At 34.3% G+C, this 26,682-nt stretch overlaps 1 long non-coding RNA gene across 6 annotated transcripts in view; it reads right to left on the reverse strand.

Moving 5' to 3' along the window:
* LOC110262073 (uncharacterized) overlaps positions 1-26,682 on the reverse strand; it is a 453,546-nt gene that overhangs the window by 227,787 nt on the left and 199,077 nt on the right. For 2 of the 6 annotated variants that reach the window (XR_014812297.1, XR_014812300.1), the window contains one exon: positions 189-312. The exons of the other annotated variants lie outside the window; for them this stretch is intronic. This is a non-coding gene — a long non-coding RNA (uncharacterized LOC110262073). The remainder of the gene's footprint in view (positions 1-188; positions 313-26,682) is intronic. 6 annotated transcript variants of the gene reach the window in all.

Here is a 26,682-nt window from a genome sequence, read left to right on the forward strand (position 1 = left end):
TTGAGAATCATGATTACAGCTTCCAGGGTTTCCACATCAATAATATACACATTTGGATACCAGACAGGTTTGCTTAAAATTGGAAAAAATCTAAACAGACTCTCTTTAGAGATGAAAGAGTAGTGTGTAGTTCTCGGGAAAATTGAGATTGTGTGATAACCCCAAGTTTATACCTGATATTGTCATACCTGATATTCATTTTGCTTAAACAGAGGGTTATTCTTCCAACGTCTGTGGCTTAGACAGAAGTCATTGGGCAGATTTGCTTCAATGATGGATGCTGAGCTAGAAAGCATTTCACTGGAGTTTACCCTATGATATAGCAAAAAAGGAACCATAGTAGTTTTTCATTACTACATCATTAATGTAGTTTCATTACTACATTATTACTTCTAGCCTAGCATCTCTGCTACAATTTTTTAAGCCCCCATGGAAATGTCTGAGAGCTGAATTCTAAGGCAAGGGGCATGCAAATATAGAACCTAAAACTGATGCAAACAAAAGTTCTATTCTATTTTCTCTGAAGATTTGGAGGCAGTAAACCCACTAACGTAAAGCAAAAAAAAAAAAAAAAAAAAAAAAAATGTTGTAAATAAGACTTCTCAAGGCTTCAGATTTGACCCATCAGTAGTCATATTTGGAAACTGGGGATAATTATGACTAGAAAGACTGAGGGTTAAAAAAAATGCTTTATCAGAAACCTTGGCCGAACCAATCATAGAAATAATTCATATGTATGTCTCTGTGTTTGTGATTTTGGGTGTGCAAATATAAATGTAAGTCTGTGTGTGTGTGTTTCTGTATACACTGGTTTAGGACCTGACATATTTAGAGAAATGAGTGATCAAAACATATCATGCACTTTAGAAAAGGATGTAATGAACATATTTTCACCATATATTAAAAAATAGTAGTTTGAAATTATTTTGTTGAGATTATATATTTTAAGTTTTCATAACATCTATTTTAGCATGACTTTTCCAAATAATTAAAGAAATTTGGAGACAATCCACAGCAGAAAAATTTAAATAATTAAAGAAGGCAACACAATGTCTTAAGTGAAAACATTAGAGGAGCTAAATTTGTATAACTTAACAAGAAAAAAAACATTTATAAATATTTGAAAGGTGTGAAGAAGTAAAAGCAATTATTTAGCATGGCTCACAGGAATATAATATAACAGAATAGAATAATATCAAAAAGGAAAAATTCCTTTGTGGTACCTTAAAAATGTCACAATTTCATTTAAAAAAGTAAATAAAACATAATTTCCACCTTAGTAGCTTTGATTCTATTAATATGATTACTAAAATCCTATAATGACCTACAAGATAGTGTGCATTTGACAATGGCAATTATAGTAACAACAACGATAATAATAGTTAATATAATCTGCAAGCACTATTCTAACATTTAATTTCTATAATAGTTCTGTGAGTTAGACACTATTGTTATTTTACATATGAGGAAATTGTGGTAAAGAGAAGTACAGGAAAATGATAATGCCTAATCATTGTATTTTAGTATTATTAAATATACCTACACTTAATAAAATAATCTGTTTATAATTAATAATCACATCAAGTATAAATTGTTGGTCATGAAATAAATGACAAAATAAATATTTTATTTAATGCATTTGTTTGTAATTAGATTATGTTTACATGTTAATATATAACTGGTTTTATAGCTCACACCAGAGAATACATAATAATCCGAAGCACATTACTATTACATATTTTTTAAAATATCTTCATAATTGGTATCTATGGAACAAGTCTTTAGTTATAACATTCAAAAATAACTTATTACTACATATATTCAGAGTAAAAACCATTCTAGGCTCTGGTGATACAGCCAAGAATGACAACAAAATGTCCATTGACAGATGATTGGATTAGGAAGATGTGGTATATATACACAATGGAATACTACTTGGCCATAAAAAAGAATGAAATAATGCCAATTATAGGAACATGGATGGAACTAGAGACTCTCATCCTGAGTGAAGTAAGTCAGAAAGAGAAAGTCAAATACCGTATGATATCACTTCTATCTGGAATCTAATATATGGCATATAATGAAAGTTTCCACAGAAAAGAAAATCATGGACTTGGAAATAGACTTGTGGTTGACAAGCGGGAGAGGGAGGCAGTGGGGTGGATTGGGAGCTTGGGGTTAACAGATGCAAACTATTGCCTTTGGAATGGATTAGCAATGAAATCCTGCTGTGTAGCACTGGAAACTATGTCTAGTCACTTATGATGGAGCATGATGATGTAAGAAAATAGAATGTGTACATGTATGTATAACTGGGTCACCATGCTGTACAGTAGAAAAAAAAATGTATTGGGGGAAAAGAAATTAAAAAATATATATCTTAAAGAAAAAAAAAGCAAATACAAAAAAAAAAATAAGGTCACTGTTCTCATAGAACATACCTGTAGTAGGGAATAAAAATATAATAAGGAAGCACACCACATTAACCGGTGTTCTTCACAGAAACCAGTAAGATGCATGATAAATTAGATGGGTAGATGATAGACCTTAGATAGATAGATACATAGATAGATAAAGAGATTTATTGTAAGGATCTGGCTCATGCAATTTTGGATATTGGCAAGTCCAAATTATGCAGGGTGGCCTGGCAGCATGAAAACTCAGTAGGAGCCAGTGCCACATGATTCCAAATGATGCACAGACAATAAATCCATGAAATTAGCATTGGCCTCAACAGAATTCTCCCTCACAAGCTATTTGTATGGTTTGAAATGATGTTCTACATACAATCAGTAACTAGCAGCCCATGGACATGTATTGAATATCTAATATACTCCAATGACTATTTAATCAGTGGGGAATCAAGAATAATAAGACATCATCCCTACTCTCAGTACAGGCATGAAGAATAATGCAAAACATAATTCTACCTTATATTTATTCCCTATGCAGAAATTCTCTTGTGGTACAAAAGCTTCTGGATGATGCATGGGATTACTAATTCTTGAGAAATGTTGGTGAATTTACATATGCAGGCAAAACCAAAGGTGAATTATGAACAGCTCAAACAATGTTTTTTGCATTTATTGATGAGAATTGGAGCACATTGTGTAAAGGCAATAATTTTACCTTCAGGGTATCTATGAATATTTGAATAGGACAATGGAACATTTTCTCTACCAGTATAATTCAAATTAAAACAACTAAGCTAAAACACAACAACCTGAAACCTTAAGTAACAAATTACACCTTTAAATAAAACAGAAGCTCACTCTCAGTTTAAAAAAAGTGTTCAGTTTAATAAATGCTCTATTAATAAGGAAAGACTCAAGTGGTTGCAAACCCTATTTTAGAAACACGATCCACTATAAAAATAATCTAAATAAATTGATAGAGTTATAGATATGAGCCTTTTTACTGGCCTCAATAAAGTACTATAAATGTTCCTTTTTTGTTTGTGATTGCCAGATCAGCACTTTGCTATTTCTGTGTATTATAGATCTAAATTCCAAATCATCACAGGAGCAGGGCTTTAGCTTCACATTCATTATGTCTCCTGAATATTCATAGAAATTGCTTCTGAAAATACTCTTATTAAAAAAGACCTGAGTAATAGCCCTTGTAAAGCACTTAAAAAATATGAACCTTTGTGTAAATGCTAAGCAGCATTTTTTATTAGTGTTAAACATTAAACAATAGCAGAGGGAGTAATAAATTTAGATTTATGGCATGGTTGAGGAAGAAAAATATTTTCATAAGGAGCATCAAAGGACAGTAAAAGGAGATTCGAGGAAGCAAAGCTACATGATGCCACGGCACAGAAAAAGAGTATCATAGAATACACCAGCCTGTGTTGCAAGAATCTAGTCTGGTATAAATTTTTAATGCCAATAGCAATGATTAGAGTAACGGGGATCAAGAGGAAAGGCATTTAAGCTATTTAAAAATGAAACCAATACAGAGTAACCCTTGACCTGATTGTTAATCACTCAGGTTTTACTTTTTGTTTTTTGGCCCCAACCACAACATGCAGAAGTTCCCTGGCCAGGCTTCGAACCATGCTACAGCAAAGCTAGATTTTTAACCCACTGAGCCACCAGGGAACTTCAGTCACTCAGTTTGATAAGGCTAGGCTGGTATTTGAAATATCTTCTAGGAGACAAGGAAACATACAGCAATTTGAGTCACTTAACCATCTTGCAATATAAAATAACCTTGGAATTTTATAACCGAAATGGATTAAAATTCTCAATCTGCCATCCCTAACTCAACTAGAAAAAATTGATTTTTTTTTTTTTTTATGGATTGGTATTTACATTGAGAGTGATATCTGGAAACTCTTACTTTGGTGCTTGGGCAATGACACATTGGTGACGGCCAAATCTTGTACCAATTCTAATCTCAGGAAGAGATCTTTACGGTGCTAAAATATAAAACTAGAGTCAAGAGTTCTGGCTGCTGCTTCACCTCTGTAGGTGCAGGGATTGGACCTAATGCAATAGAACCTGCTCAGGTGATTCAAGGAGTGAAGAAGGATAGTTCAATCTTCACTGACATACATGACCTTGTCTGTGCTCTCAAAATTATTGCCTTTTAAAAATCAAGGACATAGCCATATTATCAGAAGCCGAGATCACCATAGAGAAACTTACTCAGGTCAAGTTAAGTTATCCTCCAGCTCATAAATTCAGAGCCACCATTGTCCTTTCACTGTGAAGCCTCATGCAGGAGTAAGCACAGGGGTAAACATTATCTGTGTTTCTTTTTAAAACCATCTGGATATAAGTACTAGATAGGTTTAAATTTTGTTAGGTCAGTGTAAAGTTAAAAATTTAAAGCTAACCACACATAGGCACAATAAGTGTACATAAAACTAGTGAAAGTTGGATGCATCACATTCAATCCAGAAGATTAAAAATAAATTTGAATTAAAAATATTTCCAAAAAGTCAATGAAATTAAGATAAAATAACAAACCAGAAAATAATAACAATAATAATAGTAATAAAAGGAATAAATGTAAAATGGTCAAATCAATCAATTTTTAAAAAGAAACATAAACAAATGTGTGGAAAAGAAATGCAAGACTATCAAATGGAAGAAAATCCAAAATTTAATTAAATAGTTTTATAGAACACATAGGAAAGCCATAAGGAAGCAGAGTAATTAGAAGCAAAAAAAGAGAAAAGTTACTCCAAGAAAATACTAAATTAAAAAAATTATAAGCCTGTTGATAAAATGACCTAAAGATATATATATGTGCGTGTGCATGTATATATTTATGTGTGCATGTGTGTATTTACTTTATAAATGTGTATGTATATATATACATACACATAAATATATATAAATGAAGAAAGGATTAAGAAGGTCAATAAAGTATTTACTAGCAATTCAAGTCACATGAACTAAGAACATAATACCACAATTTATGAAGCAAAACATTAAAAGGTTACTATAACAGACAAAATCCCACCAAATTTAGTCAATGAAGTCTGTATATACTCTAATTAGAATCAGCAAAATTGTTCAGCAAGTTAAATGAACAAGATGAACCTACAAAACTCAACTGCATTCTTAACATATTGGCAGGAAATAATTTAGTCAGTAAAATGCTCTTAGATATATTAACAAAAAATATGAAGTACTAAGGAATAAAAGTAGTAAAACATGTGTAAAGACTGCCCAGGGAGAATAATAAAAACTCTAATTGAGAAGCAATTTTGAAAAAGAATAGGGAGTTCCTGTGGTAGAGCAGGAGAAACAAATCTGACTAGGAACCATGAGGTTGCAGGTTTGATCCCTGGCTTCGCTCAGTGGGTTAAGGATCCCGTGTTGCCCTGAGCTGTGGTGTAGATTGCAGACACTGCTCGGATCTGATGTTGCTGTTGCTGTAGCTGTGGCATAGGCCAACAGCTATAGCTCCAATTCGACCCCTAGCCTGGGAACCTCCATATGCTGCTGGTGTGGCCCTAAAAAGCAAAAAAAAAAAAAAAAGAGAGAGAGAGAGAAGATCTGTTAAAGAAAATCCCATAAATATCTGCAGAATAAACAATAAAAGAAATGAGTATCAGTGGAAAGGTAAGGAGTGGAGGAGTCTTCATAAAACTTTTGCATCAAATTGGAATGTATGGTGGAACTTAGTAAATATACAGAATTCGGGGGTGTGAAAAGTATGGACAGTGTTACCAAAATATCAGAAAATCTTAGAGCTTTTTCTACCAGTAACACTGATTATAATTACTATCTCTATTAATCATTATCACTGTTTTTAATTCACTCTGGGGCACAGTCCATATTCCACTTGTCTATGTGATCATTTCTTTATTCATTTATTTGAACCTGGCAGAAAAGGTCTCTTCTCTCGTGGGGATTTCATTCTTATTGTGGGGAATGAAGGCCAGAAAAATAAAAATTTAATTAGAAAATAATCAAATTTCAAGTGATGATTGAAAAGTGCTTGAATAATACAAATAAAACATAGGATATTGTCCTTGAGGGAGACTGCATTGCATTGGATAGCTGCATACGGCTTCACCAAAAAGGGGTGATATTTAAGTTGATATTTAACATGTACCTCTAAGCTTCTAATGTATTGCAGTGGTGTCTGATGTTAGTAGCTGCTAGATAATTATGTGTTGGGTTTAACTGAATATTTATAAATCACTTAAAATTCTGATAGCTCCTTGTAGATTTCTGTCACTAATCTAGGTCAGGAGATAGAGTTATATCTATAATAGTTAAATAACTTTTTACTAGTCATTATAACTGTAATAAAAGGGAAGAGAATGCCAACAATGGCCTTTTAGTTGTCCATCTTATGAAATACAAGTAGTGGTCCTTATTTCTACTCCCAGACTCTCTGTTGAACTTTCTTTTACTAGTACTGTCTATATTGTACAAAGTACACCCTCAAAATTCTAATCAGTTTTTCCTATTTAACTCCCTAATCAAGAGCCTATACTCAGTTACTTTTGTTGATTTTAGGGGTCTATGTTCTAGCTAATATACACATATATCATTCCTCTAGTATTAATATTCATGACTGACAGAGCTTAAAGCAAAATTAAAACAAGTGTTAAGTGATGTTCTCTACTTCATTGCAGAGGAGTGCTGCCTATGTTAGTTTTCTATGCTGTGTAACAAATTCTCGCAAAATTAATGGCTTAAAATACAGAATTATACTCTCAGTAGGAAGCATGGCTTAACTGAATTCCCCTGGAAGGCCACAAGCAAGGTGCCAATCAGGAATGGTACTTATCTGAAGATTCAGCTGGGGATGGGTCAGGTTTTTGGCAGAGTTCACTCTCTGGAGGCTGGAGAGTTTAGGACAATTTCCTTCTTTAAAGTCAGCAGTGGAGACTGAATTTCTATAGTGAGCCTGTTAGCATCTTCTTTGACATAATCACAGAAATGGCATCATATCGCTTTTGTCATATTCTGTTAGTTAGAAGCAGGTCCCTCCCATGTCTCAGGAGGGGAACGACAGAAACCTGTGGATACTGGCATGTGAGGATCGTTGGGGACAGCTTCAATCTGTCCACCACAGCATTTTTTAAGTTCTCTACTTTTCGAATCATCTTTCATATTTTGTTAATTTTGTGCTTAAGGTCCTCATCACACATGTTATTTTCAATAAATATAGCAATTATAAGACACAACTATTCAAATTGTCCTGTTCTCATACTTTATCTAACATATCTTTTGAACAACACAGTGAAGTAAGCAGGAGCAGTTTAACTCTTGGATGCCTGAGGAAATAGCAGCTCAGAGCAATGATCTACACTCAAGATCACATAATCTGTACCAAGCTGGAATCTCAACATTGGCATTCTAATAATAATCCCAGTGTTCTGATTGACCAATTTCACTGGGAAATGCACTGGCAAATATTGGCTTCCTCAAACTCAGCTAAATAGAGTCAACTTGAGGAAGCAAAGAAAATCATTCACTGCCTCCAAAATTTAATGTTTCTTCTTACTACTTAATGATTGGAGAAAATTAATAACAATTTTTTCCCATACAGAGAAAACAGAGTATAAGTATCTTAGATTCAGTGTACTAGATTTTTCTATTCCCACATGCCTCCCATGCCCCCACCCTTCCTATGCTTGTTAGCTGCTGTGTTACATCTCTCACAAGGAGTTGAATTAATTCTCTTCCCCTCAAAAATGCCACAAAAAGAATCTCTGTGTCCACGGGTAACTCTTAACTTAATGATCCAGTTCTCTTCTTTCCATTGCATAATCATGATGTTAAGGAAGTAGAAATCTTTTCTTTTGAAGATTTAAATTTACAAAGCAAAGTTTTAAGGCACTTTACATACACACACTCACACACACAGCGAATAATGATCTATGTGCAAATAATTCCACTTTACTCAACATGCAAAGCATATAATTTTTTTATTTGATATTTGGGGTCAGTCATTTGGCCTTTAATTTCCATAGGATATTTCTTTTATACTCATTTGAAATTTCTGGTATTTATCCTTATTTAATATGTCCTGGTTGTACTGTTTGTCAGATTATCTTGTGTTGCCTTCAAGAGCTTTACTGGAGCAATGCCTATGACAGAGATCTATTTTGGACAGCATGGAGCATGGAAGAGTTGAGCTTATGGGAAAAGAAGCTGACTTTATGGAAACATTTTGGTAGCATTTGAGATATGAACAGAGCTGATAGAGACAGTATGAGTAGTAAAGGCGTCAACAGGAGAAAAGGGAAAGAAGGAATAAAATACAAAGATTTCAAAATTTTGCACAAGACAATTAAAAAGCAAAATATTTAGGTAATATAGTTCTGAAAACTCTTGGTAATCTTCATAAAGTTTAAGGATTCTAAAAAAAGTCCATGGGGTTTAGAGTCAAGGGTTATTTTTGAGATTGTTAGCTTTGTTCAAAGTAATCATAATACACACACATCTTAAAAGCACAAATTTATTTCTTACTTGTACACAGAAGAATTGCCAGCAAATGTGGTTTTCTTGCCAAAGAAAGAAAGAAACAGGACTTTACAGATTTGGGGAGAAGTTTGGACTTTATGTTACATGTAAATGGAGCACCATTTTGATTAAATATTTGAAAGTGGGGTGAGAAGAATTCTGAGCACAAGGCTAGCATCAAGTTAACCTTCAGTACCCTGCTTCTTTGGAAGTTATAGCATGAGGATAAATGTGCAAAGTTGGGTCTGCTGGGTTTGCTGTGAAAGCCCTAAGCCCCAGAAGTAAATCTGGTCAGGAGATGGAGAGAGCTTGCTGGCAGCCTTGATCCATCTGACTGGAACAAAACTACAGGGGTAGGAAGACAATGTGATCTATAAGGCTCAGATTCTCTAGGTCAGTGTAGAATATTCCATTCTTGGATTTGAAATGATCAATACTCTTAAGTTGAAATTTTAGGGAAAAAAAGCACCGTGCTACTGACTAATATTTTGTATATTACAAACTAAATGAAATCACAAAGAGTCAAAAGGTTAAATAAGGTTAAAAAGTCATAAAGGAAAAAATAACAACTAAAATCTAGCAGAAAATGTGTGTGTGTTTATTTGTTTGATGAAGAACTGAGTCTCAAGTTGACATCACTTAGCAAAGAGCCACTTCTAGATAAGAAATCATCTGGGATTTGATGATATACCTGAGAACTGATAATATTAATATTGTAAAAATAGTAAAAGTCCTGCTTGAAAAGTGGAATAGTAAATTGCAATAAAAAAGGTTTTAGCATTTCATCTGGCTTCCTAAATGGACCTCAATATTTCCAAACAGTCCATAACCAAATGATGTAAATGTTAAATTAATCAAAAAACCCCAAACTGAAGATCTTTGATATCAGATATTTTTTACTACTAAAACACATAACATAAAAATTGAAAATATAAATAACTATCATGTTCTTAACTAGAAAGACAAATGATAATCCTTTCAAAATTAATATAGAATTTTAATATGTTTATAATTTGAATCTCAATATGGAAAAATGGAAATGGGAAATTGGATGAAATCAACAGAAATTAAATGTGAATAAAATAAAAGTTTAAATATGTAAAAAATATTATAAAAATAGAATAATCATCAAAAGTACTTTGCTTTATCAGTTGTTAAAAGTTACTATAAAATCACTGTAATCAAAACAGCGTGAGATTGTTACAGAAATAATCAAATAATCAACTAAATCAGAACAGATAGGAAGACCCAGAAAGAGAAGCAAATATTTTTGAAAATTCATTTTGTGAAAAGTTTGAATCTCAATTCAATGAGATAAATAAATGTTAATTTAATAAACAGTATTAATAGAGCTAGCTATCTAGAATAAAATAATGTTGCGTATTACTACCAAGTTAATTATAAGCTCCAATATTAAATGAATAAAACAAATAAATAAATAAAACATTCAGACTAAAATAAGCCAAGGATAAGCATATCAGTTCTATGTAAGAAAACTAAGAAATCACAAAGAAACAAATTTGTCTATGAAATTAATTATGTGACATGCTATAACATAATCATATGTATCAGACAGAATTGGGGAAAATAAAAAGGCAATTAAGGAAAATTATCTGTAATAGAATAGAGTGGTTATAAACTGATAACTAGAGGTTAAAAAAAAAAGACAAGGGAGACAAAGGATACAAAATTGAGTAAACATATTACTAAAGAGTCAAGTCGATGACCAATGAAAAGTTAAATCAAGTTCAAATTCATTAGTTAATAGGGAAAAGGACATTTAACAAAAATAATGTAGTAATCATCATAAAAATTTTAAAGTATAATAATAACTAGTGATGTTTGAGGTAAAATAGAATATAATATTTCATAGATGATTTTTGGAAATAAGTTTAGTCTTTTGGGAAAGTAAACTGGTGTTATGCATTTCAATTAAAAATGTCATATCTGGGAGTTCCCCTTGTGGCTCAGTGGTGAACAAATCCGACTAGGAACCATGAGGTTGAGGGTTCGATCCCTGGCCTCACTCAGTGGGTTAAGGATCTGGCATTGCCATGAGCTGTGGTGTGGGTCGCAGATGCGGCTCAGATCGCACTTTGCAGTGGCTGTGGTGTAGGCCGGCAGCTATAGATCCGATTAGACCCCTAGCCTGGGAACCTCCATATGCCGCGGGTGTGGCCCTAGAAAAGACAAAAAAAAAAAAAAAAAGTCATATCTGGAGTTCTCATTGTGGCTCAATGGTAAAGAACCTGATTAGTATCCATGAGGACCCAGGTTTGATCCATGGCCCTGCCCAGTGGGTTAAAAGATTCAGTATTTTCCATGAGCTGCGGTATAATTCGCAGATGCAGCTCAGATCAGGAGTTGCTGTGGCTGTGGCGTAGACCAGCCACTGCATCTCTGATTAGACCCCTAGCCTGGGAACTTCCATATGCTGAGAGTTCAGGCTTCAAAAAAAAAAAAAAAAAAAAAAAAGATAGCCTTGCTTTGGTTGATTTATTTATTTTGTCTTTTTAAGGCCACACCCATGGCATACGTATGTTCCCAGGCTACAGGTTGAATCGGAGCTATAGTGGCCAGCCACAGCCATAGCCACAGCAACCCCAGATCCAAGCTGCATCTTGACCTACACCATAGCTCATAGGAACGCCTGGAGCTTAACCTACTGACCAAAGCCAGGGATAGAACCTGCGTCCTCATGGATACTAGTCAGATTCATTTCCACTGAGCCACGAGGAGAACTCCCTGTTTCAATTGATTTAAAGATGTATGTACGGTGAAGGCAGAAAGCAAGGAAGTAGTATATATGTGTGTATAACCTCACATAGTAGAAAATGACCAAATTTTTTTATGATTTTTGTCTTATAGGAGGCTAGAGAAGGCTATGAAAAGATTTATGAGAGATTGTTAACTTAGGGAAGAGTTTGGGAGAAAGTTCAGAGAAAAGTAAATCTTTAACATCTACAAAATGAATTATATTCATAAAATAGTTATGATGTGATATATATATGCATCCTTAGAAAAGATGCAATGTGAATTTTTAAAATATTATTGGTGTTTATAACAGAGTGGTAGAATATGTTTTCGATTCTGTATTTTCTTATTATTTTATATTATTTAAATGTTTCACCTTGAGAATGACAAAGGGAAGAAAAAAATAATAATTGTACAAAAACAAATAGAATTTTTATAATTCACTATTGTAGTTCAGAAAAAAATACAAAGATTCTACACTTAAGAGAGAAAGTCTTAACCTTTAATGCAGTATTTCTTCCTACAAGTAGAAATACTTTCAAATGCCATGTCTTTATTTTCCATACAAACTTTGCTTTTTGGGTTTTCATCTCCTCTTACTGTAAAGAAGGAAGCCTGTCTTTTTCAGGGCTACAGGTTAGTTACCAGATCAGCAGTAAGGCTGCCTGCAGCTGTACACATTACCAAAGATTTTTTTGGTTTTACACCTCAGTCTACACCTCCGAGACCAAAGCCCATGGATAACAGAGTTTTCTATTTTTCATGAATTATTATCTTTTTAGAAGAAAATCTGACAGCTCTCAAAATGAGACTCATATAAGTCTTCTTTTTCCTTTCGTTATATGTTCAGAATTAAAGTCCTTGAAGGCTACAGTTAAAACCTTGTCCTAACCTAGCAATTACAAAGTAAAGGAGAAAACTTTCAAAATAATAATATATAACCCGAGTACAGACATGTTCATTTTATGTGTTACTTTCTGATGTCTCACAGGGATATTAATATTTCATGAGATATGAGCAGCTGACATACATAGCTAGTACAAAATAAATTATTTTGACTTGTAAAATTTAAGTTATTTCTGATCAAGGCTATTGAATTGAGACCAAAAATGTTTTAGTGTTTTTGTCTTCCTTCAATATTAGATTATTCTCAGTTTAGATGTTTGTTTTCTTTAAGCACAGGAGAGCTTTTTTTTTTTTTTTTTTTTCTCTTGGCAAGTCAGACTTTAGAAAACGAAGCAACTTTTAAGTTATCTTAAACTGAGTATGATTATCCTGATTTAGTAGCAAAGTAATTAATGGTAACAACTATGCATAATATCCAGCTAATAAATGTTATGGCTTATAAGCCACAGAGGACTAAAATCTAACATGTTCCAAGGTTAAAGGAGACAGAGAAATGAAGACCCATATGGAAAAATTTACTACTGCACTTGTATAAAGTGACATGGATACAACTCCTGTCTCCCTTCCCTTAACTCAAATACAAAGTAATTGCTGGTGCTTTGCATTTTTTATTTTGTAAGCCTCCCTTTTATAGAAAATATAAATACAATCAAGGAGGATAAGCACCTGAGTCACAAGTAGTTTGGGTTGTTTACTGAGGACCTTGTTTTTATAAAAGACATAAATCATAGAGACATTTCAACCAGGTTCATTATTTTAAAGCATAGGAGTACTATACTGAAACAACTTATATTCCTGTTGAATAAGCCTGAATTGTTGCCAAATGGAACTCTGATTTGATTCAAACTTTAACCCATTTTAAGATATAACTGAGACATCTTTTGCAGAAATGTCACTAGAGTGTTCTTTGTCTCTCCTTAACACATGCAAACATACACACATGCACAGTCACACAATTCTGTTCTGCAGCCCCTGTGATTCCTAGCAAACTCAACCCTAAAATTTTCAAGGCTATTAAAATGCTATCAGAGTTGGAACACTCTGACCTGAATTAGTCCCTATGGTCTCTAAAAGCCTCAACAAGCATTCAGCATTAACTGTGGAATAATCTGTCCTTAAGAATAGACACACTGAATTTAGTACTAATTTAAGGGTAACACATTTATCCAATGAATATTTAATGAGAATCTGTTACATGCTAGGTGCCATGCTGTATGGCAATGCAGATTTGAACAAGACTTTATCTGCACCCTCATGGAGTTTAGGCACAAGAGGAAGGGGACAGACCATAAACAACTGCATAGAGTTGTGTAATATAATCTGGAATAAAAATCAGTGCCTTGAAGCACTGACTGTAAGGGTTAGTGAGTGGCTTTGGAAACAAGTGCAAAAGCTGGCTAAAGAGATTTAAGATACTGAAACTTGTAATGTAGGAGGGAAATAAATCAAAAGTTACTTGGTGAAAATATATTGAGTTTGTTTTTTTTTAAATTATCTCACTGTCATAATCTTAACTATTAACAAATAGCCAAGGAGTTCCCTTTGTGGCTCAGCAGTTACAAACCTGACTAGTATCCATGAGGATGCGGGTTTGATTCCCGGCCTTGCTCAGTGGGTTAAGGATCCAGCTTTGCCATGAGCTGTCATGTAGGTCACAGACGTGGCTCAGATCTGACATGGTTGTGACTGTGGCGTAGGCTGGCAGCTGCAGCTCTGATTTGACCCCTAGCCTGGGGACTTACATATGCCACAGGTGTGGCCCTAAAAAGAAAAAAAAAATAGCCGAGAATCACCAGATATTTGATGAAAGTCTATAATTAATAGGGAAATACTAAATACTAATAGGGAAATACTAAACTAGAAAAGGGAAAGGGAGGGAATAGAGCACATCCAGACAATACCAGAAGTAGAAATCCTCAAAAAAAAAAAAAAAAAAAAAAAAATCAGCCAGGACTCTCACAGAATTCAAAGAAGATATTGCAACCAAACAATATATACAAGGATTTTAGCACTATTTGGTTTTTAAACTGTGGGTATTATTACATTAATAAAGATGATTAAATTAATGAAGAAATTCCTGTGTATAATATACCAATAAGTGAATGATCTCTACTTGCTAATTTTTTTAAATAAATTTTATTGGAGTATAAGCAACTTACAATGCTGTTTTAGTTTTCATGTGTACAGCAAAGTCAATTAGCCATGCATATACATTACATCAATTCTTTTTCAGATAATTTCCGTATAACAAGGACCTACTATAAGCTCAGGGAAATCTATTCAGTACTTTGTGAATGGCCTATATGGGGAAAGACTTGTTAATTTTTTTTTGTTGTTGTTGTTTTTGGCCATGGCTGTGGCATGTGGAAGTTCCTGGGCCAGGGCTTAAATCTGTCCTATAGCACCAAACCAAGCTACTGCAGTGAAAATGCTGGATCCTTAACCCACTGTGCCATGGGAGAACTCTGATAGAATTTTCTTTTTCTATTTTTTTAGGGGAGGCATAACCATGTCATGTGGAAGTTCCTGGGCCAGGGATCGAATCTGTACCACAGCAGCGACAAGAGCCACAGCAGTGACAACTGCAGGATCCTTAACCCACTGAGCCACAAGAGAACTCCTGTTAAAATTTTTGATGATAAATTATGACAAAGAGATGAGTACACGGTAAGAAAGAAAATGGTTCTGAATAACTGGACATTTTTTGATAAAGGAATTTCTGATTTATAATCTAAAGAACTATGACTCCAAGTAATACAAAAAGCAATATACACTGACATTAAAATAGCAAAGTCAGAGGTAAAGTGGGTTTCCTGAGGGTCAGCTTAATTCCTTGTTTCTGGTTTCTTTGCACTGCTGTTGCCTTGAATGTGCCTTCTTCTCTGAGGCTCCCTCTTCTTTGGGCTGTTTCCTTCATGTGAGAAAATGATTGAAACATTTTCTGTGTTGAGGTTTATTATTTATAGGATCCAGAGGAAAAGGATTCTGGAAAATCTTTCATAAGAATTTCCAAGTAAGAAATAACTCTCTCCAAATCTCTAATTGCTGAATGGGTGAGGAGCTCACTACTAAACTAATCTCTTGAAAGGGAGATGGATCTACCCTTTAATCACTCACCATCTGGAGATGAGGGTAGACTCCCTGAGTCACAGGGCTGTAAAGAGAGAGGAGTAAGGGAAGTGGGGATGGATGCTGAAATGTCAACCTGGGCGCTCCATTAGAGCCTCTCCACTACACTGTCCACAACACTCAGGCCCTTCAGTGTACAAAGTGTTTCAAGTGTATGCTCTACAGTCCTTGCACAAAGCAGTTACTTAAAAAATACTGGTTCATTGGAGTTCCCGTCGTGGCGCAGTGGTTAATGAATCCGACCAGGAAACATGAGGTCGCGGGTTCGGTCCCTGCCCTTGCTCAGTGGGTTAACGATCCAGCGTTGCCGTGAGCTGTGGTGTAGGTTGCAGATGCGGCTCGGATCCCGCGTTGCTGTGGCTCTGGCGTAGGCTGGTGGCTACAGCTCCGATTGGACCCCTAGCCTGGGAACCTCCATATGCCGTGGGAGCGGCCCAAGAAATGGCAAAAAGACAAAAAAAAAAAAAAGAAAAATACTGGTTCATTAACCAAGTCATTGAATGGCAGGCATAATTAGGAAAGCAATATATAAGAATTGGTAAGATGATATTAGAAGAAAACAACATTCTAGAAATTTATATACCTGAAGATAAGTTCAGTCCAAAGTATAAACTTAGATTTGTACTGGTAGAGACTTCATTGCCTTCTGTAGGATGGAATCCTTGGTTTTTGAACCCTTTTGGTGGCCTATTCAGCATGGTGGGAGGGGGTACAGAATGGGAGAATTTCTGCTGGTGTCATTTAGTTTGACTTATTTAAGTAACGATTTAAGTATTTCAAGTTAATGTGAGGTTTCATAAAGCTAGTAAACAACCTCTTGAATGCCTCTAACTCTCAGAAATGGCAATTTTAAATCAAAGAAGGTTTTCTTTCTTTGTGTCCTTCTTTCTCTAAGTTCAGTTTTCTACATTACAAGACAGGATTAGCAATGAGTCAACTTTCATTCAGATGGCTGATTGTGTGAAATCCCTCTGCGCTTTATTTTTATTTCTAGCGTTTATATGACATTTAAAGCACCTTTGCTTTGTTGATAGGTATTGAACACCAGTAATTGTACTACCTGAGCTAATTAGGCAAGTAGAGCATGTTTACCATGCCCATCAATTTTCTGTTCAGCAAAACCAGTTAACGAGGAAGAGCAGTGTGAAGTGCCTGCTTAATTGTGTATACAGTATTCTCAAAAGCTAACCGATGACCTCAATTAACAAATCGAGGTTAGCATTGTTCATTTCACTGTCTTTCACAGCCTTCTGCAAATACTTTACCAAAAGCAAGCCTTTATCTTGGAGAGAAGCTTTATGGGGTTTGCACTATGCAGAGGGAGAATTGCCAAACCACAGAGGAAATTATGCAGATTTGGGTTTAACCTAAACCTGAGTGGCGGGGCAAAGAACAAAACAATTTTAGCATATTATCTTTCTTTTCAGAGTGCTTTAAGAATACATGCATAGGAAAAACAGAACTTTGTGTCTTCATATCATGGAGAGGGATGTACTAGAATGTTAATAAAAGCTAGATATTGTACTTATCCAGCATCCAGTGACAGGAATGCACTCCCTTTGCAAACACTAAATAAGGTATGTTGTTATCTTGCACATTAGCTCCATAACTTAAATATACTTTGAGCATAGCTTAGATATATCCAGTGGTTAAAACCTATCATTAAAAAGAGAAAGGATGGCATTAATACCCTTTAATCTGAATAGAATTTTTTTGGTGGAAAGTTAAAAGATATACTCAGATTTGCTTTTTTAAAATTTTTTTCAATAAAACATAATTTTTAAGACTAATCATAGATAAGAGGGTATCATTAAAGGAGGAAAAAAAGTTAATTCTCCTGGTTCTGGGAAAATGAGATTAGAACACTTCCTCACACCATATATAGAAATAAACTCAAAATGTATTAAAAACTCAAAATCTTAAATATAAGGTTAGAAACCATAAAACTCCTAGAAGAAAACATAGGCAGAGCACTCCTTGACATAAATTGTAGCAATATTTGTTTGGCTCTGTCCCAAAGGCAAAAGAAATAAAGGCAAAAAATAAACAAATAGGGCCTAATTGAACTTAAAAATTTTGGGGACCTTTAGTACACTGTTAGTGGGAATGTAAATTGGTATAGACATTATGGAAAACAGTATGGAGATTTACCAAAAACTGAAAATAGAATTACCATATGACCCAGCAATTCCATTCCTTGGTATATATTTGGAAAACAAAATGAGACACTATTTTTAAAAGATATATGCACCCTAATGTTCCTAGCAGCTTTATTTATAATAGCCAATATATGCAAACAACCTAAGTGCCATCAGATATATATACATATAATGCACACACACACACACACACACATATATATAATTCAGCTATAAGAAGAAAGAAATTCTACCATTCACAAAATGTGGATAGACCTAGAGATTATTATGCTTGGTGAAATAAGTCAGTCAGAGAAAGGAAAATACTGTATATTATCACTTATATGTCGAATCTAAAAAATAAAACAAACAAATGCCTATAACAAAGCAGAAACAAAGATATAAAAAACTAGTGGCTACCAGTGAGAAGAAGGAAAGTGGGAAGAGCAAGACAGAGATATGAGATTAAGAGATACAAACTACCGTGTATGAAATAAGATACAAAGATGAAATGTACAGTAGAGGGAGAATAGCCCAATACTTTATAATAACTTTAAATGGAGTATAACCTATAAAAATCACTATGCTGTACAACTGAAACTCAGATAACATGGTAAATCAAGAATACTTTAATTAAAACAAAAAGATGAATAAAATCAGAAGATTTAATATAAAAAAGTTAAATTTTACCAAAATCAGACTACATGAAATATGCTATTTTTTAAATTAAAAACATTGTGCACATAATTAGTCTTTCATATTCACAACTATGCATGTCATATTCTCTTCAAAATATATTTTATAAACCCACACAGGGTTTTTCAACTTCCATTACAAGCTCCTTCCAACTCTGTTATAACGAGGAGAAATTGTGGTGCCTTGAATGCACTCTAAAGAAAGAGATTAAAATATTCTACTATCATCATTGTTCTATCTTAACAAATCCAGTTTTATTTTTATTACTTCTTTCAATATGCCAGGGAGGCTTAACAAAACAGTATAATTAAATTATGGTGAAATTCTTTCATTTATTTACAGAGAAACAAAATATTCCTTAGAAACTTTAAAGCAGAAAAATGGATGAAAACCAACAGAAGGGAGATATTACATTCTTATCTGTATCCTATGAGAAAAGAGGGTGGGAGATTTTTTCTAAAAATTTATTTCCATTGTTTGAAATATTTTCTGGCATTTGAAACAGGAAGTTGAACAAGGCAATCTTTATGTTAAATCTGCAATGTCTGTTTTCTTATGATCATGCGGTATTCATTAATATTCTATCTTACTTGTTTTTGTTCTCTGCCTCAAATAGCCCTTGTTTATTGCACCTAATAACTCTATAAACTAGTTGGCTGAAAAGTGAAAAGGTAGAGGGAAAATTTACTCACTACTTACAACAGCCCCTCCCCCTACGTGTTTCCCAATAAGGGTTAATAAGATAGTGAAATATGTGTTCTCTAGTCAAACAGACACCGGCTTAAATTAATTTCTTATGAGCTCTATAATTTTATGTGAGTTACATTTCTGGGCTTGAATTTCTTCATATTCTAAATTTAGGATAATAGTAATAAAAAGTTTCACTTCAGGGTTTGGTTGTTTGAGATGGTACTTCTTGGAAATGTTTACTGTACATATAAACTAAATATTATCTATCATTTTGTTTTATTGCTGTTATCATCAATGATTCAAAAGGAATACTGAAGTCATCTACCCTTTCCCAGCAGAATTCCAAACCACAAGAAATAAATGCAAAAATCAATGATGACTAAAATCTAAGATAGCTGTGTTTCATAATCCTATGGGCACTACATAAATAAATATCTGCAGGGCAGAATAAACTCATACTGTGGACTCTTGTAAAAATCATACCATGGGTTTGTTCTAGTTTTTTCCTCCATGATAAAATAAACTTCACTTCTCATTACTAGTCTTACTACTCTTTTTTAATTTTTTTTAAATTACTAGGTCTCCAGAAGAGTAGATCATTTTTTAATGGATTAGCTCCAAGAGGTCTATGAACTCACTGAAGCAAATGAAAATATTGGTACCTCTAGTTTCCTACATTGTCTCCTAGAGACACACTTGTCTTTAGGCCTGAGCAATTTTTTAAATTAAAAATCCATTGAAAATGAAATAATGCAATCTGCAGCAACATGGATACAACTAGAAACTATCAAACTAAGTGAAATAAGTCAGAAAGAAAAAGGCAACTTCCATATCAATTCCTTATATGCAGAATTTAAAATATATGGATATCAATCCCTTATATATGGAATCCAAAATATGACACAAATGAACTTATCTACGAAACAGAAGAAGACTCATAGACATAAAGAACAGATCTATGGTTGCCAGGGGTGAGGGAGGTGGGGAAGGGATGGATTGAGAATTTGGGATTAACAGATGAAACCTATTATTATAGAATGGAAAAACAACAAAGTCCTACTATAGAGGACAGGGAAGTATATTTAATACCCTGTGATAAACCATAATGGAAAGTATGAAAAAGAATGTATATATGTATCATTGAGTTGCTTTACTGTGCAGCAGAAATTAACATAACATAGTAAATCAACTATAATTCAATAAACAAATCCATTTGTTCAATAATACCACTAGCACATATGATTAAGTAATAGTAATATGCTCTTAATTTTTAGGATAAATATAAAAACACTTGAACTTGAAAGCTCTAAATGGTTTAAATTTCATCTAAAAAAACAGTCACATTTGTCTCTTTTCACTTCCTAAAATATATCATCCCTCTCCTTTGTCACAGGACATTAACACATGCTGGTCTTTCTGCCAAGATGCTGGCTCCTCTGATCCTCAACACACTCTAGTTTATTCTTCAGATCTCAGAACATTTTTTTTCCTACCTCCCTGTGACACCCTTGTCATACCCTCTCATAGTACCATATAACCCCCCAAAATAATTTTTAACAGATCAGATTTAAATTCACTTATGTATTAATATCATTAATTTTGGCTTCCCACACAGTATTATCTCATTTTTGGAAAGCATTTGTCTGCATCTGTTCACCTTCGTATTATCACGATTTAGCACACTGCCTGCCAAAATAGATAATTGTTAAATGAGTGCATGAATAAATAAATGAATGGAAAAGTAAAAACAAACAAACAAAAAACACATTTCTATATCCAGTGCTTATCACATTATATTGTCATCTTGAAGGCAGAAGATCTTCCTTATTAATCTTTTATGTCCTAGTTGTCTCACCTAATTTCTACTGCACAAAGATTAATCAACAAATCTGTTGAATAAAGGCATTAACAAAGTCTAGCACAATGATGACCACACAATAGTCTTTCAATAAATGGTAACTAATATTGATACTACTCTCAATATTGCTTTCATTATTACTTATGACTTGAGATAAACTATTACTCAAAAGTAAAAACATGCTATTCTATACACATAAGCAGCCCTTAACATCTTGAACTGCCATTGTTTACTGTTTGCTTTAAATAAGAATTTTAAAATATTTTGTTGAGATTTTTTTTAAATTGAGGTTATACCGAGGTTATAGTCTGAGCATTTGATAGTTTTGCTCTCTGTTAAATGAAGCTTAGTATGTTTATTATTTTAATTAATTGAATAAAAATACAATTATGTTCATTTTTTGCCTAGTTTGATAAAGAAATAATTTTCAAAAGGATATGAAAAGGCATCTCGTCCTTCAAATCTAAAGAGATTCATGTCTTTATAAGTCTTTTATATAAAAATATATATTATAATTTATCTTAGGTATAAACTTCAAAAATGATGTTAATTTTCTCCAATGAATAATTACCAAAAAGTAATCAGAAATATCACAGAATGATATAACACAATAATACCTTTAAGAAACCCACCGTGGTTAATAGAACTGCTGTACTGAAAAAAAATCTAGTATATCATCTTGAGAGCCAGGTAAAATATATACACTTATTAACTTTTTCAAAAGGCTCATGATTGGAAGAATCTAAATGCTAATTGGTGCATAGCACCAATAAGCAACTTTGGTGCTATGCAATGATGCATATGAAAAGTTGACTTAGAATTCTTGAGGGAAAAATAACACTTTAGCAACTGATGCAATTAAAATCTACTTATTTTACACAATCTTATTATTTATACTTTTGCTTGATTGACTTTCCACATACCTATTTCCCCTGCGGAAACAAAAAGCTCAGTTTTGACATGATGCTCAATTGAACAATTTAACACCAACATTAATAAAGTAAAATACATAATTTCCTCTAAATGTTATTTCATTGTTGAGTGAAGTTCTATGTTGAATGATTTCTATAGCTTTCATGGAAGTTCCAGTAGTTTAGCTTATGGCTATTCTAATCTTGAGCTCTTTTTAGATTTTTACTGGAATAATCAGAAAACCAGATTCTTTCACCTTTTCCCATTGCTAATTATTGATTAATATTTGAGAAAATGACAAAACAGTGAAATGCTAAAATGAGTATATTTTAGAATTAAAATAAAGATTCTTTTAGTAACATGAAAAAGAAACAAAATGCAAAAGTAGTTTGTTGCCTTGACATATATTTTGTATTTTACATTCCACTAACCCTAATTCAGGCCAAAGTTTTGCCCTGGATTCTAAGAAACAAAATTAAATACCAACATTTAATAAAAAAGCAATGAATGCAATGATCTCAAGAAAGAAGCAAACACTCATTGAATTTTCTGTGTTTGAAGCATGTTGAGATTTATGATAGTATTCTACACCCTTTGTCTAAGCTTTTTCAAAGTATAAATGCCAAGAGTTTTCATTGCGGCTTGGTGGGTTAAGAACCCAACTAGTATCCATGAGGATGCAGGTTCGATCCCTGGCCTTGCTCAGTGGGTTAAGGATCTGGCGTTGCTGTGGCTGTGTGTAGGCTGTTAGTTCCAGCTCCAATTTGACTCTAGCCATAAGCCATGAGTATGGCCATAAAAAGGGAACAAAAAAAATAAAAGTATAAATGTATCGACTGAGTAAGCAACTTTTATGGCTAAGGGAACAAAAGCAAATTCTTCTTAAAGTTCCACTTCCCTAGGGCTAGTGCAACTTAAATTACACAGGGCTAATGCAAAATTATACTTGAGTATATTTATTGCTAGAGTATCAGAGTTATAAATTCTGTTGTCTCAGTTATTGTCATGGTTCTCAGCTTTAAACCCACCCTTCATACTTGGTTTGTGATGCTGAGACAAGCAATGCTTTGTCCTCTGGCTTCTGTAAGTCTCTACCAGTCCAAGGTACTAGAAAAGTACTGGAAGGACTAGGAGAAAGAAGGGATGCACTCTTTCGTGTTTGTTTCCTGTTCCTGTTTTTGCTTCTAGCTGCTCTCACCATCACCACAGCAATGTTTTCACCCTGACTTCAGCAATTCCATTTCAGTAATAACAGCTGATTTGGGGTTGCACTTATCCAAACACTTTCAGGACCAACCTTATTCACACCTACTTAGAGATGTCAGCTTCACAGAGTGAGCAGGAACTCCTCCTTGAAAATCTTAGTGTCAGCCACCTGAGTTTTGGGCTCTGCAGTTTCCTGACTTGATCTTAAAAGTGTTAATAACTTCGACCTTTAAATTGCCTAGCCTCTGGGCAGAAGCATCTCCAGTAGCTACTACCCCTGATGCATTAGTATATTCTTTCTGCCTTTCCAGTCCTCTGATAACTAGTATCAAAGCTTTATATTAAATACTCCTGATCAAAACCAAAACCAAAAAGAAACAACAACAAAAACTGCTGCAAACCACATGGGAAGAACACACCCTCACACCATGCACAAAAATAAATTCAAAGTGGCTTAAAGACCTAAACCTAAGACAAGACACCATCGATCTCCTAGAAGAGAGCATAGGTAAGACATTCTCTGACATCAGCATTACAAATGTTTTCTTAGGTCAGTCTCCCAAGGCAACAGAAATAAAAACAAAAATAAGCCAATGGGACCTAATCAAACTTAAAAGCTTTTGCACAGCAAAGGAAACCAACCAACCAAACAAAAAAACAACCTACAGAATGGGAGAATAGTTTCAAATGATGCAACTGACAAGGGCTTAATCTCTAACATATACAAACAACTTATACAACTCAACAGCAAAAAAACCAATGACCCAATGAAAAAATGGGCAGAAAAACTAAATAGATATTTTTCCAAAGACAGCGTACAGATGGCCAGCAGGCACATGAAAAAATGCTCAATATCACTAATTATTAGAGAAGTGCACATCAAAATTATTATGAGGTACCACCTCACACCAGTCAGAATGGCCATCATTAATAAGTCCACAAATAACAAATGCTGGAGGGGTTGTGGAGAAAAGGGTACCCTTCTACACTGTTGGTGGGAATGTAAATTGGTACAACCACTATGGAAAATAGTACAGAGGTACCTCAGAAAACTAAATATAGAACTCCCATGTGACACAGCAATCCCACTCCTGAGCATATATCCAGACAAGACTTTCAATGAAAAAGATACATGCACCTATATGTTCACAGAAGCACAATTCACAATAGCCAAGACATGAAAGCAACCTAAATATCCAAGGACAGATGAATGGATTAAGAAGATGTGATATATATACACAATGGAATACAACTTAGCTAAAAAAAAGAACAAAATAATGCCATTTGCAGCAACATAGATGGAACTAGAGACTCTCATACTAAGTGAAGTAAGAAAGAAAAAGACAAATACCATATGATTTCACTTATATCTGGAATACGGCACAAATGAAGCTTTCTATAGAAAAGAAACAATCTCATGGAATTGGAGAATAGACTTGTGGTTGCTGAGGGGGAGTAGGAGGGAATGGGATGGACTGGGAGTCTGAGGTTAATAGATGCAGATTATTGCCTTTGCAGTGGATAAGCAATGAGATCCTGCTGTATAGCACAGGGAACTATATCATGATGGAACATGATGAAGGATAATATGAGAAAAAAAACATATATATATGTATGACTGGGTCATTTTGCTCTACAGAAGAAATGGACAGAACAATGTAAATCAACTATAATAGAAAAAATAAAAATGTAAAATAAAAAACATTTTTTAAACTGCTGCAGTTTCTATTTCCAGACTGGATCCTGAATGATACATGTATCAAAATTACTGATTAATAAATGATTGTTTAGAACTTTTTGCCTACTTATATTAGTTTATGAAATCCATGTGTGAATTCTTATGAATTTTTCAACTGAACTTCCATCCCTAGAGGCCATTGATAAAGAAATCAGAGTTGCATTTAAACATTTGCTTTTGCTTTTTTAAGTAAAAAAAAAATGAGCCCCTCTTAGCCTAACTCAGTGAAAAGGGGTTTCCAATACCTTTCTAGTCATCATCACCAGGTTTGCAGAAAGGAACACCTTCTGGTATATATTCAAGCAGTGTGAACAAACAGCACCCAAGACTTTCACCTCTAATTCTTTACTCAACTACACAAACTTCACTTGCTTTCCACTAAATATGCTCCTATATGCATGATGGATATAGTGGCCACAAACCTCAGAATTTCAAGCATAGTGATGTCAATTTCCCTCCAAATTCTTCTCTTTTTGCCAAGCTAATGTCACAGGAAAGAGACTCACCCTGTACAGAGGCTAACCTACTTCCCCAACCAGCACCAAAATCTGTCGGTCTGTGCCCACAGCTATGTTTACTTAGCAGAAACTGAGGCAGACACCATATAAGCAAAACCATAGAATCAGCCCAGAGCCAGAAAGAACCCAGGGGGTGACAGTTACCTGCCCTGAACCAGTTCCAGCCTGACCACGAGGGCAGTACCTGTGCAGATGAGATCTAAAGTTCCGAAAGTTACCTTTGCTTCATTACCATGCTGGGGTACAGTTCTGCCCAAAGGGAGGCCTTGAACTTGCTAGGCATAACTAGTGCTGCATGCAAAAGAGCCACAAGACTGTGCATGTTGCGGCTGTTTCTGGAAATCACCTCCCCTTTTCTGAATTCCTAAGGTGCACTTACCTCTTACACCTTTAAGTTTCCCACTTTTCCTCACCACCTCCCAACCCATTCTTGGAAAAGGGGTCTTTAGATCAGGAGCGCTCCCTTTCCCATCCTAATCAAGGAAGAGTTTCTGCTCTGTTTTGTGGAACTTGGCCCCTCAATAAGCAATTAGCTTGAGCAGTGGGGGACAAGGAGAGGACCTAGTTGAGGTCCACCGGATATACTGTTAACTTCCTGAAGATAGAAAGTTTTGTTAACATACTTCCTACTGATAACCATTCAGTTAATTCAATGCCAAGCTTTCTGCATGCTCTCAACAAATGTGGTACAAATACATGAATGAAGTCATGACTAATTCTCTTGTATTACATAACAAATACTTGCCATGTCTAGACATTTCTATGATCTGAACTTCAATGTTATTAGAGACTCCAATATACAATCTAATCAGTAACCTGCTTTCTTATTGCTTAAGCTCATATTTGTGTCACACTCAACACCTGCGGAATCTCATTTACCTATGTAAAGTATTTCTAGCAAACTTTGGGGTCATTAAAATTATTAGAGAGTGTTTGATTTCATTTAGTATTAAGTATATTCTATTGTTTTATAATTCTTTGGAAAATTGGTAATCCCCCTGTATAATACATGTGATAATTCCTTATTAATTAAAAATCTGTTTAACAAGGACAGCTAATTCCCTCTCTACAACAGATAACACAGAATCTATTCTATAATTAACTCCCTGTCGAAGTTCTTAAACCGATTTTATCTCAGGTTCTTTTCTGAGATGTTTTGGCTCTTTCTATGGGTATAGAAACCATCTGGTAAAAA

This window comes from Sus scrofa, chromosome 8, assembly GCF_054392235.1.
Source record: "Sus scrofa isolate SSC_HxYL_T2T_F1_AM1 chromosome 8, Sscrofa_HxYL_maternal_Yorkshire_Landrace_v2.0, whole genome shotgun sequence".
Lineage (NCBI taxonomy): Eukaryota > Metazoa > Chordata > Mammalia > Artiodactyla > Suidae > Sus > Sus scrofa.